General features: G+C 57.7%; 1 protein-coding gene across 1 annotated transcript in view; it reads left to right on the top strand.

Moving 5' to 3' along the window:
* BTD (biotinidase) overlaps nucleotides 1-17,775 on the top strand; it is a 256,008-nt gene that overhangs the window by 102,402 nt on the left and 135,831 nt on the right. The window lies entirely within an intron of this gene.

The raw sequence follows: 17,775 nt of genomic DNA, 5'->3' as shown, positions 1-17,775 counted from the left end.
AGGCCTTCAGGTGCCTGACCTCTCGTGTCCCATACCCACCCCTGACAGAGGTCTCCAGGTGTCTGACCTCTTGTGTCCCCTTCCCACCCTTGACAGCGGTCTCCCGGTTTCTGACCGCTCGTGTCCCCCCCTACCCACCCTTGACAGAGGTCTCCAGGTGTCTGACCTCTCGTGTCCCCTACCCACCCCTGACAGAGGTCTCCAGGTGTCTTACCTCTCGTGTCCCCTACCCACCCTTGACAGAGGTGTCCAGGTGTCTGACCTCTCATGTCCCCTACCCACCCCTGACATAGGTCTCCAGGTGTCTGACCTCTCATGTCCCCTACCCACCCCTGACAGAGGTCTCCGGGTGTCTGACCTCTCATGTCCCCTATCCACCACAGATAGAGGTCTCCAGCTGTCTGACCTCTCGTGTCCCCTACCCACCCCTCTCAGAGGTCTCCAGCTGTCTGACCTCGCGTGTCCCCTACCCACCCCACACAGAGGTCTCCAGGTGTCTGACCTCTCGTGTCCCCTACCCACCCCTGACAGAGGTCTCCAGGTGTCTGACCTCTCGTGTCCCCTACCCACCCCTCACAGAGGTCTCCAGGTGTCTGACCTCTCGTGTCCCCTACCCACCCCTGACAGAGGTCTCCAGGTGTCTTACCTCTCGTGTCCCCTACCCACCCCTCACAGAGGTCCCCAGGTGTCTGACCTCTTGTGTCCCTACCCACCCCTGACAGAGGTCTCCAGGTGTCTGACCTCTCGTGTCCCCTACCCACCCCTCACAGAGTTCTCCAGGTGTCTGACCTCTTGTGTCCCTACCCCCCCTGACAGAGGTCTCCAGGTGTCTGACCTCTCGTGTCCCCTACCTACCCTTGACAGAGGTCTCCGGGTGTCTGACCTCTCGTGTCCCCTACCCACCCCTGACAGAGGTCTCCGGGTGTCTGACCTCTTGTGTCCCCTACCCACCCATGACAGAGGTCTCCAGGTGCCTGACCTCTCGTGTCTTCTACCCACCCTTGACAGAGGTCTTCTGGTGTCTCACCTCTTGTGTCCCCTACCAACCCCTGACAGAGGTCTCCAGGTGTCTGACCTCTCGTGTCACCTACCCACCCCTGACAGAGGTCTCCAGGTGTCTGACCTCTCGTGTCCCCTACCCACCCCTCACAGAGGTCTCCAGGTGTCTGACCTCTCGTGTCCCCTACCCACCCCTGACAGAGGTCTCCAGGTGTCTTACCTCTCGTGTCCCCTACCCACCCCTCACAGAGGTCCCCAGGTGTCTGACCTCTCGTGTCCCTACCCACACCTGACAGAGGTCTCCAGGTGTCTGACCTCTCGTGTCCCCTACCCACCCCTCACAGAGTTCTTCAGGTGTCTGACCTCTTGTGTCCCTACCCCCCCTGACAGAGGTCACCAGGTGTCTGACCTCTCGTGTCCCTACCCACCCCTGACAGAGGTCTCCAGGTGTCTGACCTCTCGTGTCCCCTACCCACCCTTGACAGAGGTCTCCGGGTGTCTGACCTCTCGTGTCCCTACCCACCCCTGACAGAGGTCTCCAGGTGTCTGACCTCTCGTGTCCCTACCCACCCCTGACAGAGATCTCCAGGTGTCTGACCTCTCGTGTCCCTACCCACCCCTGACAGAGGTCTCCTGGTGTCTGACCTCTTGTGTCCCCTACCAACCCCTGACAGAGGTCTCCAGGTGTCTGACCTCTCGTGTCCCCTACCCATCCCTCACAGAGGTCTCCAGGTGTCTGACCTCTCGTGTCTCCTACCCACCCCTGACAGAGGTCTCCAGGTGTCTGACCTCTCGTGTCCCCTACCCACCCTTGACAGAGGTCTCCAGGTGTCTGACCTCTCATGTCCCCTACCCACCCCTGACAGAGGTCTCCAGGTGTCTGACCTCTCATGTCCCCTACCCACCCCTGACAGGTCTCCGGGTGTCTGACCTCTCATGTCCCCTACCCACCCCTCACAGAGGTCTCCAGCTGTCTGACCTCTCGTGTCCCCTACCCACCCCTCACAGAGGTCTCCAGGTGTCTGACCTCTCGTGTCCCCTACCCACCCCTCACAGAGGTCTTCAGGTGTCTGACCTCTCGTGTCCCATGCCCACCCCTGACCGAGGTCTCCAGGTGTCTGACCTCTCGTGTCCCCTACCCACCCTTGACAGCGGTCTCCCGGTGTCTGACCTCTCGTGTCCCCCCCCTACCCACCCTTGACAGAGGTCTCCAGGTGTCTGACCTCTCGTGTCCCCTACCCACCCCTGACAGAGGTCTCCAGGTGTCTTACCTCTCGTGTCCCCTACCCACCCTTGACAGAGGTGTCCAGGTGTCTGACCTCTCATGTCCCCTACCCACCCCTGACCGAGGTCTCCAGGTGTCTGACCTCTCATGTCCCCTACCCACCCCTGACAGAGGTCTCCGGGTGTCTGACCTCTCATGTCCCCTACCCACCACTGATAGAGGTCTCCAGCTGTCTGACCTCTCGTGTCCCCTACCCACCCCTCACAGAGGTCTCCAGCTGTCTGACCTCTCGTGTCCCCTACCCACCCCTCACAGAGGTCTCCAGGTGTCTGACCTCTCGTGTCCCCTACCCACCCCTCACAGAGGTCTCCAGGTGTCTGACCTCTCGTGTCCCCTACCCACCCTTGACAGAGGTCTCCAGTTGTCTGACCTCTCGTGTCCCCACCCACCCCTCACAGAGGTCTCCAGGTGTCTGACCTCTCGTGTCCCCTACCCACCCCTCACAGAGGTCTCCAGGTGTCTGACCTCTCGTGTCCCCTACCCACCCCTGACAGAGGTCTCCGGGTGTCTGACCTCTCATGTCCCCTACCCACCCCTCACAAAGGTCTCCAGGTGTCTGACCTCTCGTGTCCCCTACCCCCCTCACAGAGGTCTTCAGGTGTCTGACCTCTCGTGTCCCATACCCACCCCTGACAGAGGTCTCCAGGTGTCTGACCTCTTGTGTCCCCTTCCCACCCTTGACAGCGGTCTCCCGGTTTCTGACCTCTCGTGTCCCCCCCTACCCACCCTTGACAGAGGTCTCCAGGTGTCTGACCTCTCGTGTCCCCTACCCACCCCTGACAGAGGTCTCCAGGTGTCTTACCTCTCGTGTCCCCTACCCACCCTTGACAGAGGTGTCCAGGTGTCTGACCTCTCATGTCCCCTACCCACCCCTGACATAGGTCTCCAGGTGTCTGACCTCTCATGTCCCCTACCCACCCCTGACAGAGGTCTCCGGGTGTCTGACCTCTCATGTCCCCTATCCACCACAGATAGAGGTCTCCAGCTGTCTGACCTCTCGTGTCCCCTACCCACCCCTCTCAGAGGTCTCCAGCTGTCTGACCTCTCGTGTCCCCTACCCACCCCACACAGAGGTCTCCAGGTGTCTGACCTCTTGTGTCCCCTACCCACCCCTGACAGAGGTCTCCAGGTGTCTGACCTCTCGTGTCCCCTACCCACCCCCCACAGAGGTCTCCAGGTGTCTGACCTCTCGTGTCCCCTACCCACCCCTGACAGAGGTCTCCAGGTGTCTTACCTCTCGTGTCCCCTACCCACCCCTCACAGAGGTCCCCAGGTGTCTGACCTCTCGTGTCCCTACCCACCCCTGACAGTGGTCTCCAGGTGTCTGACCTCTCGTGTCCCCTACCCACCCCTCACAGAGTTCTCCAGGTGTCTGACCTCTTGTGTCCCTACCCCCCCTGACAGAGGTCTCCAGGTGTCTGACCTCTTGTGTCCCCTACCTACCCTTGACAGAGGTCTCCGGGTGTCTGACCTCTCGTGTCCCCTACCCACCCCTGACAGAGGTCTCCGGGTGTCTGACCTCTTGTGTCCCCTACCCACCCATGACAGAGGTCTCCAGGTGCCTGACCTCTCGTGTCTTCTACCCACCCTTGACAGAGGTCTTTTGGTGTCTCACCTCTTGTGTCCCCTACCAACCCCTGACAGAGGTCTCCAGGTGTCTGACCTCTCGTGTCACCTACCCACCCCTGACAGAGGTCTCCAGGTGTCTGACCTCTCGTGTCCCCTACCCACCCCTGACAGAGGTCTCCGGGTGTCTGACCTCTCATGTCCCCTATCCACCACAGATAGAGGTCACCAGGTGTCTGACCTCTCGTGTCCCTACCCACCCCTGACAGAGGTCTCCAGGTGTCTGACCTCTCGTGTCCCCTACCCACCCTTGACAGAGGTCTCCGGGTGTCTGACCTCTCGTGTCCCTACCCACCCCTGACAGAGGTCTCCAGGTGTCTGACCTCTCGTGTCCCTACCCACCCCTGACAGAGATCTCCAGGTGTCTGACCTCTCGTGTCCCTACCCACCCCTGACAGAGGTCTCCTGGTGTCTGACCTCTTCTGTCCCCTACCAACCCCTGACAGAGGTTCTCAGGTGTCTGACCTCTCGTGTCCCCTACCCATCCCTCACAGAGGTCTCCAGGTGTCTGACCTCTCGTGTCTCCTACCCACCCCTCACAGAGGTCTCCAGGTGTCTGACCTCTCGTGTCCCCTACCCACCCTTGACAGAGGTCTCCAGGTGTCTGACCTCTCATGTCCCCTACCCACCCCTGACAGAGGTCTCCAGGTGTCTGACCTCTCATGTCCCCTACCCACCCCTGACAGAGATCTCCGGGTGTCTGACCTCTCATGTCCCCTACCCACCCCTGACAGAGGTCTCCGGGTGTCTGACCTCTCATGTCCCCTACCCACCCCTCACAAAGGTCTCCAGGTGTCTGACCTCTCGTGTCCCCTACCCCCCTCACAGAGGTCTTCAGGTGTCTGACCTCTCGTGTCCCATACCCACCCCTGACAGAGGTCTCCAGGTGTCTGACCTCTTGTGTCCCCTTCCCACCCTTGACAGCGGTCTCCCGGTTTCTGACCTCTCGTGTCCCCCCCTACCCACCCTTGACAGAGGTCTCTAGGTGTCTGACCTCTCGTGTCCCCTACCCACCCCTGACAGAGGTCTCCAGGTGTCTTACCTCTCGTGTCCCCTACCCACCCTTGACAGAGGTGTCCAGGTGTCTGACCTCTCATGTCCCCTACCCACCCCTGACATAGGTCTCCAGGTGTCTGACCTCTCATGTCCCCTACCCACCCCTGACAGAGGTCTCCGGGTGTCTGACCTCTCATGTCCCCTATCCACCACAGATAGAGGTCTCCAGCTGTCTGACCTCTCGTGTCCCCTACCCACCCCTCTCAGAGGTCTCCAGCTGTCTGACCTCTCGTGTCCCCTACCCACCCCACACAGAGGTCTCCAGGTGTCTGACCTCTTGTGTCCCCTACCCACCCCTGACAGAGGTCTCCAGGTGTCTGACCTCTCGTGTCCCCTACCCACCCCCCACAGAGGTCTCCAGGTGTCTGACCTCTCGTGTCCCCTACCCACCCCTGACAGAGGTCTCCAGGTGTCTTAATTCTCGTGTCCCCTACCCACCCCTCACAGAGGTCCCCAGGTGTCTGACCTCTCGTGTCCCTACCCACCCCTGACAGAGGTCTCCAGGTGTCTGACCTCTTGTGTCCCCTACCCACCCCTCACAGAGTTCTCCAGGTGTCTGACCTCTTGTGTCCCTACCCCCCTGACAGAGGTCTCCAGGTGTCTGACCTCTTGTGTCCCCTACCTACCCTTGACAGAGGTCTCCGGGTGTCTGACCTCTCGTGTCCCCTACCCACCCCTGACAGAGGTCTCCGGGTGTCTGACCTCTTGTGTCCCCTACCCACCCATGACAGAGGTCTCCAGGTGCCTGACCTCTCGTGTCTTCTACCCACCCTTGACAGAGGTCTTTTGGTGTCTCACCTCTTGTGTCCCCTACCAACCCCTGACAGAGGTCTCCAGGTGTCTGACCTCTCGTGTCACCTACCCACCCCTGACAGAGGTCACCAGGTGTCTGACCTCTCGTGTCCCTACCCACCCCTGACAGAGGTCTCCAGGTGTCTGACCTCTCGTGTCCCCTACCCACCCTTGACAGAGGTCTCCGGGTGTCTGACCTCTCGTGTCCCTACCCACCCCTGACAGAGGTCTCCAGGTGTCTGACCTCTCGTGTCCCTACCCACCCCTGACAGAGATCTCCAGGTGTCTGACCTCTCGTGTCCCTACCCACCCCTGACAGAGGTCTCCTGGTGTCTGACCTCTTCTGTCCCCTACCAACCCCTGACAGAGGTTCTCAGGTGTCTGACCTCTCGTGTCCCCTACCCATCCCTCACAGAGGTCTCCAGGTGTCTGACCTCTCGTGTCTCCTACCCACCCCTCACAGAGGTCTACAGGTGTCTGACCTCTCGTGTCCCCTACCCACCCTTGACAGAGGTCTCTAGGTGTCTGACCTCTCATGTCCCCTACCCACCCCTGACAGAGGTCTCCAGGTGTCTGACCTCTCATGTCCCCTACCCACCCCTGACAGAGATCTCCGGGTGTCTGACCTCTCATGTCCCCTACCCACCCCTCACAGAGGTCTCCAGCTGTCTGACCTCTCGTGTCCCCTACCCACCCCTCACAGAGGTCTCCAGGTGTCTGACCTCTCGTGTCCCCTACCCACCCCTCACAGAGGTCTTCAGGTGTCTGATCTCTCGTGTCCCCTACCCACCCTTGACAGCGGTCTCCTGGTGTCTGACCTCTCGTGTCCCCTACCCACCCTTGACAGCGGTCTCCCGGTGTCTGACCTCTCGTGTCCCCCCCCTACCCACCCTTGACAGAGGTCTCCAGGTGTCTGACCTCTTGTGTCCCCTACCCACCCCTGACAGAGGTCTCCAGGTGTCTTACCTCTCGTGTCCCCTACCCACCCTTGACAGAGGTGTCCAGGTGTCTGACCTCTCATGTCCCCTACCCACCCCTGACCGAGGTCTCCAGGTGTCTGACCTCTCATGTCCCCTACCCACCCCTGACAGAGGTCTCCGGGTGTCTGACCTCTCATGTCCCCTACCCACCACTGATAGAGGTCTCCAGCTGTCTGGCCTCTCGTGTCCCCTACCCACCCCTCACAGAGGTCTCCAGCTGTCTGACCTCTCGTGTCCCCTACCCACCCCTCACAGAGGTCTCCAGGTGTCTGACCTCTCATGTCCCCTACCCACCCCTCACAGAGGTCTCCAGGTGTCTGACCTCTCGTGTCCCCTACCCACCCCTCACAGAGGTCTCCAGGTGTCTGACCTCTCGTGTCCCCTACCCACCCCTGACAGAGGTCTCCAGGTGTCTGACCTCTCATGTCCCTACCCACCCCTGACAGAGGTCTCCAGGTGTCTGACCTCTCGTGTCCCCTACCCACCCCTCACAGAGGTCTCCAGATGTCTGACCTCTCGTGTCCCCTACCCACCCTTGACAGAGGTCTCCAGGTGTCTGACCTCTCATGTCCCCTACCCACCCCTGACAGAGGTCTCCGGGTGTCTGACCTCTCATGTCCCCTACCCACCCCTCACAAAGGTCTCCAGGTGTCTGACCTCTCGTGTCCCCTACCCACCCCTGACAGAGGTCTCCAGGTGTCTGACCTCTTGTGTCCCCTTCCCACCCTTGACAGCGGTCTCCCGGTTTCTGACCTCTCGTGTCCCCCCCTACCCACCCTTGACAGAGGTCTCCAGGTGTCTGACCTCTCGTGTCTTCTACCCACCCTTGACAGAGGTCTTTTGGTGTCTCACCTCTTGTGTCCCCTACCAACCCCTGACAGAGGTCTCCAGGTGTCTGACCTCTCGTGTCACCTACCCACCCCTGACAGAGGTCTCCAGGTGTCTGACCTCTCGTGTCCCCTACCCACCCCTGACAGAGGTCTCCGGGTGTCTGACCTCTCATGTCCCCTATCCACCACAGATAGAGGTCACCAGGTGTCTGACCTCTCGTGTCCCTACCCACCCCTGACAGAGGTCTCCAGGTGTCTGACCTCTCGTGTCCCCTACCCACCCTTGACAGAGGTCTCCGGGTGTCTGACCTCTCGTGTCCCTACCCACCCCTGACAGAGGTCTCCAGGTGTCTGACCTCTCGTGTCCCTACCCACCCCTGACAGAGATCTCCAGGTGTCTGACCTCTCGTGTCCCTACCCACCCCTGACAAAGGTCTCCTGGTGTCTGACCTCTTCTGTCCCCTACCAACCCCTGACAGAGGTTCTCAGGTGTCTGACCTCTCGTGTCCCCTACCCATCCCTCACAGAGGTCTCCAGGTGTCTGACCTCTCGTGTCTCCTACCCACCCCTCACAGAGGTCTCCAGGTGTCTGACCTCTCGTGTCCCCTACCCACCCTTGACAGAGGTCTCCAGGTGTCTGACCTCTCATGTCCCCTACCCACCCCTGACAGAGGTCTCCAGGTGTCTGACCTCTCATGTCCCCTACCCACCCCTGACAGAGATCTCCGGGTGTCTGACCTCTCATGTCCCCTACCCACCCCTGACAGAGGTCTCCGGGTGTCTGACCTCTCATGTCCCCTACCCACCCCTCACAAAGGTCTCCAGGTGTCTGACCTCTCGTGTCCCCTACCCCCCTCACAGAGGTCTTCAGGTGTCTGACCTCTCGTGTCCCATACCCACCCCTGACAGAGGTCTCCAGGTGTCTGACCTCTTGTGTCCCCTTCCCACCCTTGACAGCGGTCTCCCGGTTTCTGACCTCTCGTGTCCCCCCCTACCCACCCTTGACAGAGGTCTCCAGGTGTCTGACCTCTCGTGTCCCCTACCCACCCCTGACAGAGGTCTCCAGGTGTCTTACCTCTCGTGTCCCCTACCCACCCTTGACAGAGGTGTCCAGGTGTCTGACCTCTCATGTCCCCTACCCACCCCTGACATAGGTCTCCAGGTGTCTGACCTCTCATGTCCCCTACCCACCCCTGACAGAGGTCTCCGGGTGTCTGACCTCTCATGTCCCCTATCCACCACAGATAGAGGTCTCCAGCTGTCTGACCTCTCGTGTCCCCTACCCACCCCTCTCAGAGGTCTCCAGCTGTCTGACCTCTCGTGTCCCCTACCCACCCCACACAGAGGTCTCCAGGTGTCTGACCTCTTGTGTCCCCTACCCACCCCTGACAGAGGTCTCCAGGTGTCTGACCTCTCGTGTCCCCTACCCACCCCCCACAGAGGTCTCCAGGTGTCTGACCTCTCGTGTCCCCTACCCACCCCTGACAGAGGTCTCCAGGTGTCTTAATTCTCGTGTCCCCTACCCACCCCTCACAGAGGTCCCCAGGTGTCTGACCTCTCGTGTCCCTACCCACCCCTGACAGAGGTCTCCAGGTGTCTGACCTCTCGTGTCCCCTACCCACCCCTCACAGAGTTCTCCAGGTGTCTGACCTCTTGTGTCCCTACCCCCCCTGACAGAGGTCTCCAGGTGTCTGACCTCTTGTGTCCCCTACCTACCCTTGACAGAGGTCTCCGGGTGTCTGACCTCTCGTGTCCCCTACCCACCCCTGACAGAGGTCTCCGGGTGTCTGACCTCTTGTGTCCCCTACCCACCCATGACAGAGGTCTCCAGGTGCCTGACCTCTCGTGTCTTCTACCCACCCTTGACAGAGGTCTTTTGGTGTCTCACCTCTTGTGTCCCCTACCAACCCCTGACAGAGGTCTCCAGGTGTCTGACCTCTCGTGTCACCTACCCACCCCTGACAGAGGTCACCAGGTGTCTGACCTCTCGTGTCCCTACCCACCCCTGACAGAGGTCTCCAGGTGTCTGACCTCTCGTGTCCCCTACCCACCCTTGACAGAGGTCTCCGGGTGTCTGACCTCTCGTGTCCCTACCCACCCCTGACAGAGGTCTCCAGGTGTCTGACCTCTCGTGTCCCTACCCACCCCTGACAGAGATCTCCAGGTGTCTGACCTCTCGTGTCCCTACCCACCCCTGACAGAGGTCTCCTGGTGTCTGACCTCTTCTGTCCCCTACCAACCCCTGACAGAGGTTCTCAGGTGTCTGACCTCTCGTGTCCCCTACCCATCCCTCACAGAGGTCTCCAGGTGTCTGACCTCTCGTGTCTCCTACCCACCCCTCACAGAGGTCTCCAGGTGTCTGACCTCTCGTGTCCCCTACCCACCCTTGACAGAGGTCTCCAGGTGTCTGACCTCTCATGTCCCCTACCCACCCCTGACAGAGGTCTCCAGGTGTCTGACCTCTCATGTCCCCTACCCACCCCTGACAGAGATCTCCGGGTGTCTGACCTCTCATGTCCCCTACCCACCCCTCACAGAGGTCTCCAGCTGTCTGACCTCTCGTGTCCCCTACCCACCCCTCACAGAGGTCTCCAGGTGTCTGACCTCTCGTGTCCCCTACCCACCCCTCACAGAGGTCTTCAGGTGTCTGACCTCTCGTGTCCCATACCCACCCCTGACCGAGGTCTCCAGGTGTCTGACCTCTCGTGTCCCCTACCCACCCTTGACAGCGGTCTCCCGGTGTCTGACCTCTCGTGTCCCCTACCCACCCTTGACAGCGGTCTCCCGGTGTCTGACCTCTCGTGTCCCCCCCCTACCCACCCTTGACAGAGGTCTCCAGGTGTCTGACCTCTTGTGTCCCCTACCCACCCCTGACAGAGGTCTCCAGGTGTCTTACCTCTCGTGTCTCCTACCCACCCTTGACAGAGGTGTCCAGGTGTCTGACCTCTCATGTCCCCTACCCACCCCTGACCGAGGTCTCCAGGTGTCTGACCTCTCATGTCCCCTACCCACCCCTGACAGAGGTCTCCGGGTGTCTGACCTCTCATGCCCCCTACCCACCACTGATAGAGGTCTCCAGCTGTCTGGCCTCTCGTGTCCCCTACCCACCCCTCACAGAGGTCTCCAGCTGTCTGACCTCTCGTGTCCCCTACCCACCCCTCACAGAGGTCTCCAGGTGTCTGACCTCTCATGTCCCCTACCCACCCCTCACAGAGGTCTCCAGGTGTCTGACCTCTCGTGTCCCCTACCCACCCCTCACAGAGGTCTCCAGGTGTCTGACCTCTCGTGTCCCCTACCCACCCCTGATAGAGGTCTCCAGGTGTCTGACCTCTCATGTCCCTACCCACCCCTGACAGAGGTCTCCAGGTGTCTGACCTCTCGTGTCCCCTACCCACCCCTCACAGAGGTCTCCAGATGTCTGACCTCTCGTGTCCCCTACCCACCCTTGACAGAGGTCTCCAGGTGTCTGACCTCTTGTGTCCCGTACCCACCCTTGACAGAGGTCTCCAGCTGTCTGACCTCTCGTGTCCCCTACCCACCCCTGACAGAGGTCTCCAGGTGTCTGACCTCTCATGTCCCCTACCCACCCCTCACAGAGGTCTCCAGGTGTCTGACCTCTCGTGTCCCCTACCCACCCCTCACAGAGGTCTCCAGGTGTCTGACCTCTCGTCACTCCTACCCACCCCTCACAGAGGTCTCCAGGTGTCTGACCTCTTGTGTCCCTACCCCCCCTGACAGAGGTCTCCAGGTGTCTGACCTCTCGTGTCCCCTACCTACCCTTGACAGAGGTCTCCGGGTGTCTGACCTCTTGTGTCCCCTACCCACCCCTGACAGAGGTCTCCGGGTGTCTGACCTCTTGTGTCCCCTACCCACCCATGACAGAGGTCTACAGGTGCCTGACCTCTCATGTCTTCTACCCACCCTTGACAGAGGTCTCCTGGTGTCTGACCTCTCGTGTCACCTACCCACCCCTGACAGAGGTCACCAGGTGTCTGACCTCTCGTGTCCCTACCCACCCCTGACAGAGGTCTCCAGGTGTCTGACCTCTCGTGTCACCTACCCACCCCTGACAGAGGTCACCAGGTGTCTGACCTCTCGTGTCCCTACCCACCCCTGACAGAGGTCTCCAGGTGTCTGACCTCTCGGGTCCCATACCCACCCTTGACAGAGGTCTCCGGGTGTCTGACCTCTTGTGTCCCCTACCCACCCTTGACAGAGGTCTCCAGGTGTCTGACCTCTCGTGTCCCCTACCCACCCTTGACAGAGGTCTCCGGGTGTCTGACCTCTCGTGTCCCTACCCACCCCTGACAGAGGTCTCCAGGTGTCTGACCTCTCGTGTCCCTACCCACCCCTGACAGAGGTCTCCAGGTGTCTGACCTCTCGTGTCCCTACCCACCCCTGACAGAGGTCTCCTGGTGTCTGACCTCTTGTGTCCCCTACCAACCCCTGACAGAGGTCTCCAGGTGTCTGACCTCTCGTGTCCCCTACCCACCCCTGACAGAGGTCTCCAGGTGTCTGACCTCTCGTGTCCCTACCCACCCCTGACAGAGGTCTCCAGGTGTCTGACCTCTCGTGTCCCCTACCCACCCCTGACAGAGGTCTCCAGGTGTCTGACCTCTCATGTCCCTACCCACCCCTGACAGAGGTCTCCAGGTGTCTGACCTCTCGTGTCCCCTACCCACCCCTCACAGAGGTCTCCAGGTGTCTGACCTCTCGTGTCCCCTACCCACCCTTGACAGAGGTCTCCAGGTGTATGACCTCTTGTGTCCCCTACCCACCCTTGACATAGGTCTCCAGCTGTCTGACCTCTCGTGTCCCCTACCCACCCCTGACAGAGGTCTCCAGGTGTCTGACCTCTCGTGTCCCCTACCCACCCCTCACAGAGGTCTCCAGGTGTCTGACCTCTCGTGTCCCCTACCCACCCCTCACAGAGGTCTCCAGGTGTCTGACCTCTTGTGTCCCTACCCCCCCTGACAGAGGTCTCCAGGTGTCTGACCTCTCGTGTCCCCTACCTACCCTTGACAGAGGTCTCCGGGTGTCTGACCTCTCGTGTCCCCTACCCACCCCTGATAGAGGTCTCCGGGTGTCTGACCTCTTGTGTCCCCTACCCACCCATGACAGAGGTCTCCAGGTGCCTGACCTCTCGTGTCTTCTACCCACCCTTGACAGAGGTCTCCTGGTGTCTGACCTCTTGTGTCCCCTACCAACCCCTGACAGAGGTCTCCAGGTGTCTGACCTCTCGTGTCACCTACCCACCCCTGACAGAGGTCACCAGGTGTCTGACCTCTCGCGTCCCTACCCACCCCTGACAGAGGTCTCCAGGTGTCTGACCTCTCGGGTCCCATACCCACCCTTGACAGAGGTCTCCGAGTGTCTGACCTCTTGTGTCCCCTACCCACCCTTGACAGAGGTCTCCAGGTGTCTGACCTCTCGTGTCCCCTACCCACCCTTGACAGAGGTCTCCGGGTGTCTGACCTCTCGTGTCCCTACCCACCCCTGACAGAGGTCTCCTGGTGTCTGACCTCTTGTGTCCCCTACCAACCCCTGACAGAGGTCTCCAGGTGTCTGACCTCTCGTGTCCCCTACCCACCCCTGACAGAGGTCTCCAGGTGTCTGACCTCTCGTGTCCCTACCCACCCCTGACAGAGGTCTCCAGGTGTCTGACCTCTCGTGTCCCCTACCCACCACTGACAGAGGTCTCCAGGTGTCTGACCTCTCGTGTCCCTACCCACACCCGACAGAGGTCTCCTGGTGTCTGACCTCTTGTGTCCCCTACCAACCCCTGACAGAGGTCTCCGGGTGTCTGACCTCTCGTGTCCCCTACCCACCCTTGACAGAGGTCTCCTGGTGTCTGACCTCTCGTGTCCCCTACTCACCCCTGACAGAGGTCTCCGGGTGTCTGACCTCTCATGTCCGCTGTCATACTTGTTCACAAAGTCCTAATATGTCAAGCTGCCCGTTGTCTGATAGGAGTATCCCTCTCAGCTCTGAGTACTCAAGTTGTCTCTGATGAGATACTCTTCTGGCTGAGACTTCTCCAGCGGTCACCTGTCAGGTGTCAGTTGATTCTTTGTCAATCCATGTCCGCCGGTGTGTGCCTCTGTCATAGATGTGGGATCCTCAGCTGTCTCTTGTCCGCTTTGAGCCATCCCTTCAGCTGAGAGTGCTGCAGCTGTCTCATGTCAGCTGTGTGCATCTCACCCCGCTCTGACATCTTAAGCTGTCTCATGTCAGGTGTGTGCTTGTCACGCAGCTCTGGGATCCTGAGCTGTCTCTTGTCAGGTGTGTATCTCTTATACACACATAAAGGGGTGGAGAAGGAACGACCCCAAGAGAGGGATGAAAAAAGCAGTGGCACAATATGTGTTTTGGAAAACTGCCCTCACTCACACACTAATGTGTGTGACATGCTTCATCATCGGGTCTGCTTACAAAAAGCCCTGGCGTAGCCACGCATAGGGCGGAGCATAGGAAGGGGGAACACAAAACGCAAAAACTGAGACAAACTCAGATGTGACAAACAGTGATCACAACAAAAAGTGTTAACCCAAGACTGGGTAAAGTGATAGAACAGAGTGCAGTCAGGATAGTGAAGTTAAAACTGGCTCATGGATACCTGTCATGCCTTTATTCATAGGTTCCAAGGTCAGGATTAAAACTTTAATGAAGGATTGTAGTGTTAAAGAAGGAAATCAGGATCCTACAACACCCCTCCTTAAACTGCTGTAGTCAACATGTTTCGACCATATAGTGCCAACATTCAACAGGTCACGTCGGTCTTCTTCAAGACGTCTATCAGTCTTATCTAACCCCTTACTTTAATTAGGCACTACAGAGGTGAAAAACGATCAAGTCGATCAGGACCATGTGGAGGGAAATTCCGCCGACACAGAATCTAAATACGAGTTATTTTATGATTAAACCCGAAATGGCGCCAGGCGGGATGAGCTCCAAAGAACACAACTGTTCCGATGTAGCCTCCGGCACCTCCCGTGCCGCAGGCATGTATTTAGATTTCCCTCCACATGGTCCTGATCGACTTGATCGTTTTTCACCTATGTAGTGCCCGATTAAGGTAAAGGGTTAGATAAGACTGGGACTGATAGACGTCCTGAAGAAGACCGACGTGACCTGTCGCTGTCTCATGTCGGGTGTGAATAGAAGCCACACCTGCCTGTGTCAGGTGTGTGTGTGTCTCACTCAGATATTAAGCTGTCTCTTGTTGTGAGATGCCCCTTCAGCTGAGTTTACCGTATGTGTCTCATGTCAGGTGTGAGTAGATGCCCTATAGGCCTCTGTCAGGTGTGCGCATATCTCACCGTGGAGTAGGGCCGCCGAGCGGAGCGTGGGCGGGCCCTTGAAGACTACAACTCCCAGCAGCCCTAGCGGGCCAAAACTACAGCGTTTGGCGCCAGGAGGCGCTCAAATAGAACGTCAGCCCTGACGAGTGGGGGAAACCTTGCTAAACCGGCACGCACTCGGTCAGCTGTTGGAACGAGACCCTACCTTGCCGGAAAGCGCCAGATAGCGCCAGGGGTCCCTGCTTGCCTGCCTGCCCGCCTCCCGCCGCCTAACTCCCTTAACCACCGTGGAGTAGGGCCGCCGAGCGGAGCGTGGGCGGGCCCTTGAAGACTACAACTCCCAGCAGCCCTAGCGGGCCAAAACTACAGCGTTTGGCGCCAGGAGGCGCTCAAATAGAACGTCAGCCCCGCCTCGCGGGACGCGAGCGGGACGCCCGGGGCTAAGCCCGGGCAAAGGGCGGGCCCTCTGTGGCCCTCAGCGGCATGAAAAGGCCAGGCTAGGCCTCCCCCCTAACATCATTCTTTGCTAACTAAGGTACTGTACCCTCTTGTGACTTGCTGGTCTTTACAGAGTGTTATCATTACGCCACTGTTATTTGTTTTTGTTCGCACAACATACTCGGTGTGTCTCGACGTCGGAACTTAGCGTCTTCATCTGCTACTATCCTAAATATGGGGAAAAAACGGGTCCCGGTCCCTGCTGAATCTGTGAACACTTTAGATTCATATCTTGTGCAAGTAGTTAATGATATCAACAATAAGCGCAGGCAATCCTTGGGGCTGAGTCAATCACCCATTATGCCGTCAGTAAGTCCATCAACAAGCGCCCTAATTCCCGAGTCATCCGAACTACTGCCAGAAAATTCCTCTGGGTCTCCAGAGATACTAATTTCCCAAGATCTGGACCCCGAGGACAAAGCCGACCCTGACCCCCAATCAGACACACAAGTACTGATCGACCTATCGGACAATATCATCAATGACCCAAATCAACAGTCAGATGTCACGGAAGTAGCATTTCACTCCCCGCCAATTGCGACAAGGGCTGTTAGAGCTTGTCGGAAATCCACAGCAAAACGTGGGGGCAAACATCCCAGCAGGAAGAAGGTCGCTACACCACCCCAGACTCGGGCAAGGAAACAGCCTGATTCCGTCACAGACTTTGAGTTAAGAAGTGCAACCGATGAGGTCCTATTTAACAGAATCCAAGATATGATTGATATTAAAATCAGGACGATTATTAAACCAATGCTAGGGAAACTGGACAAATTATCATCTGAGGTAAAAAAGTTGGGAGAGGTACATAGTAAGTTGGCAGACAAGGTGGAAATTTTATCTTCACTTGTCACAAATTTAATACCTATAAACGTAGAAGCCAACACAAATGAGGGTAGCCCGCAACCCATACAGCCAGGGCAGTCACCCCCGCCACCATCATCCTCACTATCCCTACTACCATTACCTACAGAGGGCCAGGCTGTAGCCAACTCAGCGCCTAGCACTAGCATTGGCATTAGCGCACCTGTTGCTATAGCGGAAGAATACCAAGTGGATACTTCCGCCCAATTTATCTTGGAAGCATCGCCAGTTGTCCTGGTGCTGGCCAATGTCCCAGTCTTAACGCAAGGCAAAGCAGAGTCTAACCAAGACCTAAAAGATAAAGCGCTATATTGGTTAACTAACAATATGCTTATGACAGATCAGGGTTATGATAAGCTGGCAGGTGATATTGTTATGTCGAGGAGGGTCCCATGGATTGGCAATAAGCCCAAAAAGTTCCAAGGGGATTGTGTCATCTTAAATTTTGCCAACGCTGAGGTCCTCCCAGACATTCTACACAATATTTACCCGCCCCAACGACGCAGCGGCTCCATAATTCCTCTTACCCTCAAGTTCTTTTTTGATAAAAATAGGTTTACCACCTTACCTAAACCTCCAACCCACAAAAGACCTATCAATGTTGACAGATGGGGAGGGGGCCCTAGACTCCGACACCACAATGAGTGGCCTCAACTAACAGCCTATAGGGAGCCAGGTAGATCCTATCGCCCACACGATTTAAACATCAGGGCAACTTTGGGACAAGAGACAAGAGGGAATGCTTGGGGTTCTGGCATAAGGGATTTTGAATACAACACCAGGGGTTTAAGGCCTACACATTGGTGGGGAAACGATCAATTTCCGGTACACCCAATAACTCCACAACCTTTGTGGAATCCAGCCGCATTTGGTCAGTCTCAGGGTCAGTCAGCCACCCCTTTTGTGTGGGGATTTGGTACCGGCAATAGATTTGCCCCCTTGTCAGACCTAAATTCCTGTGATTGACTCGAACCAGAAACAGCCCAAGAACAGTTTGAGGAGCCCAATCCATTACATACAGGGGGTGGCCAGGTATTGCAACAATCAATAGCCGATTGCGCAGACGAGAATGCGCTAGTAGACCTAAGATCTCCCACCGACCACTGTAAGATTATGACCTGGAACGTGGCGGGTTTAAACGCCAAGCGCCAGGATCATGCATGGCTAAGCTTTATTTCTGAGTATCATATAATTGCACTACAAGAAACTTGGGACACGTCGCATAACCTTTGGTGGGATGGGTACACTAGTTTCACTAACCCTGCAGTCCCTAGTAGAGCGGGTAGAGCCAAGGGGGGCTTGGTGATTCTGTTCTCACTGGCTCTAAAAGGCAGTTATAGGCAGATTAGCTCTGATTCAGACAATATTCTAATAATAGAGAGGGTGATAAGCAAAGAGTGTAAGTCTTTATACGTAAATTTTTATAACTCTAGGAATAGCGATTATAATGGCCGTAATATCGCGAGCCTAGATACTATTTTAAACATAGTACTTCAGGATAAAAATTTTGTTTATGAGTTAATTTTATTAGGCGATTTTAATATTCA

Source organism: Lissotriton vulgaris, chromosome 10, assembly GCF_964263255.1.
Source record: "Lissotriton vulgaris chromosome 10, aLisVul1.2, whole genome shotgun sequence".
NCBI lineage: Eukaryota > Metazoa > Chordata > Amphibia > Caudata > Salamandridae > Lissotriton > Lissotriton vulgaris.
The sequence above is the reverse complement of the archived record's forward strand: the minus strand, read 5'-3'. Positions and strand labels throughout refer to the sequence as shown.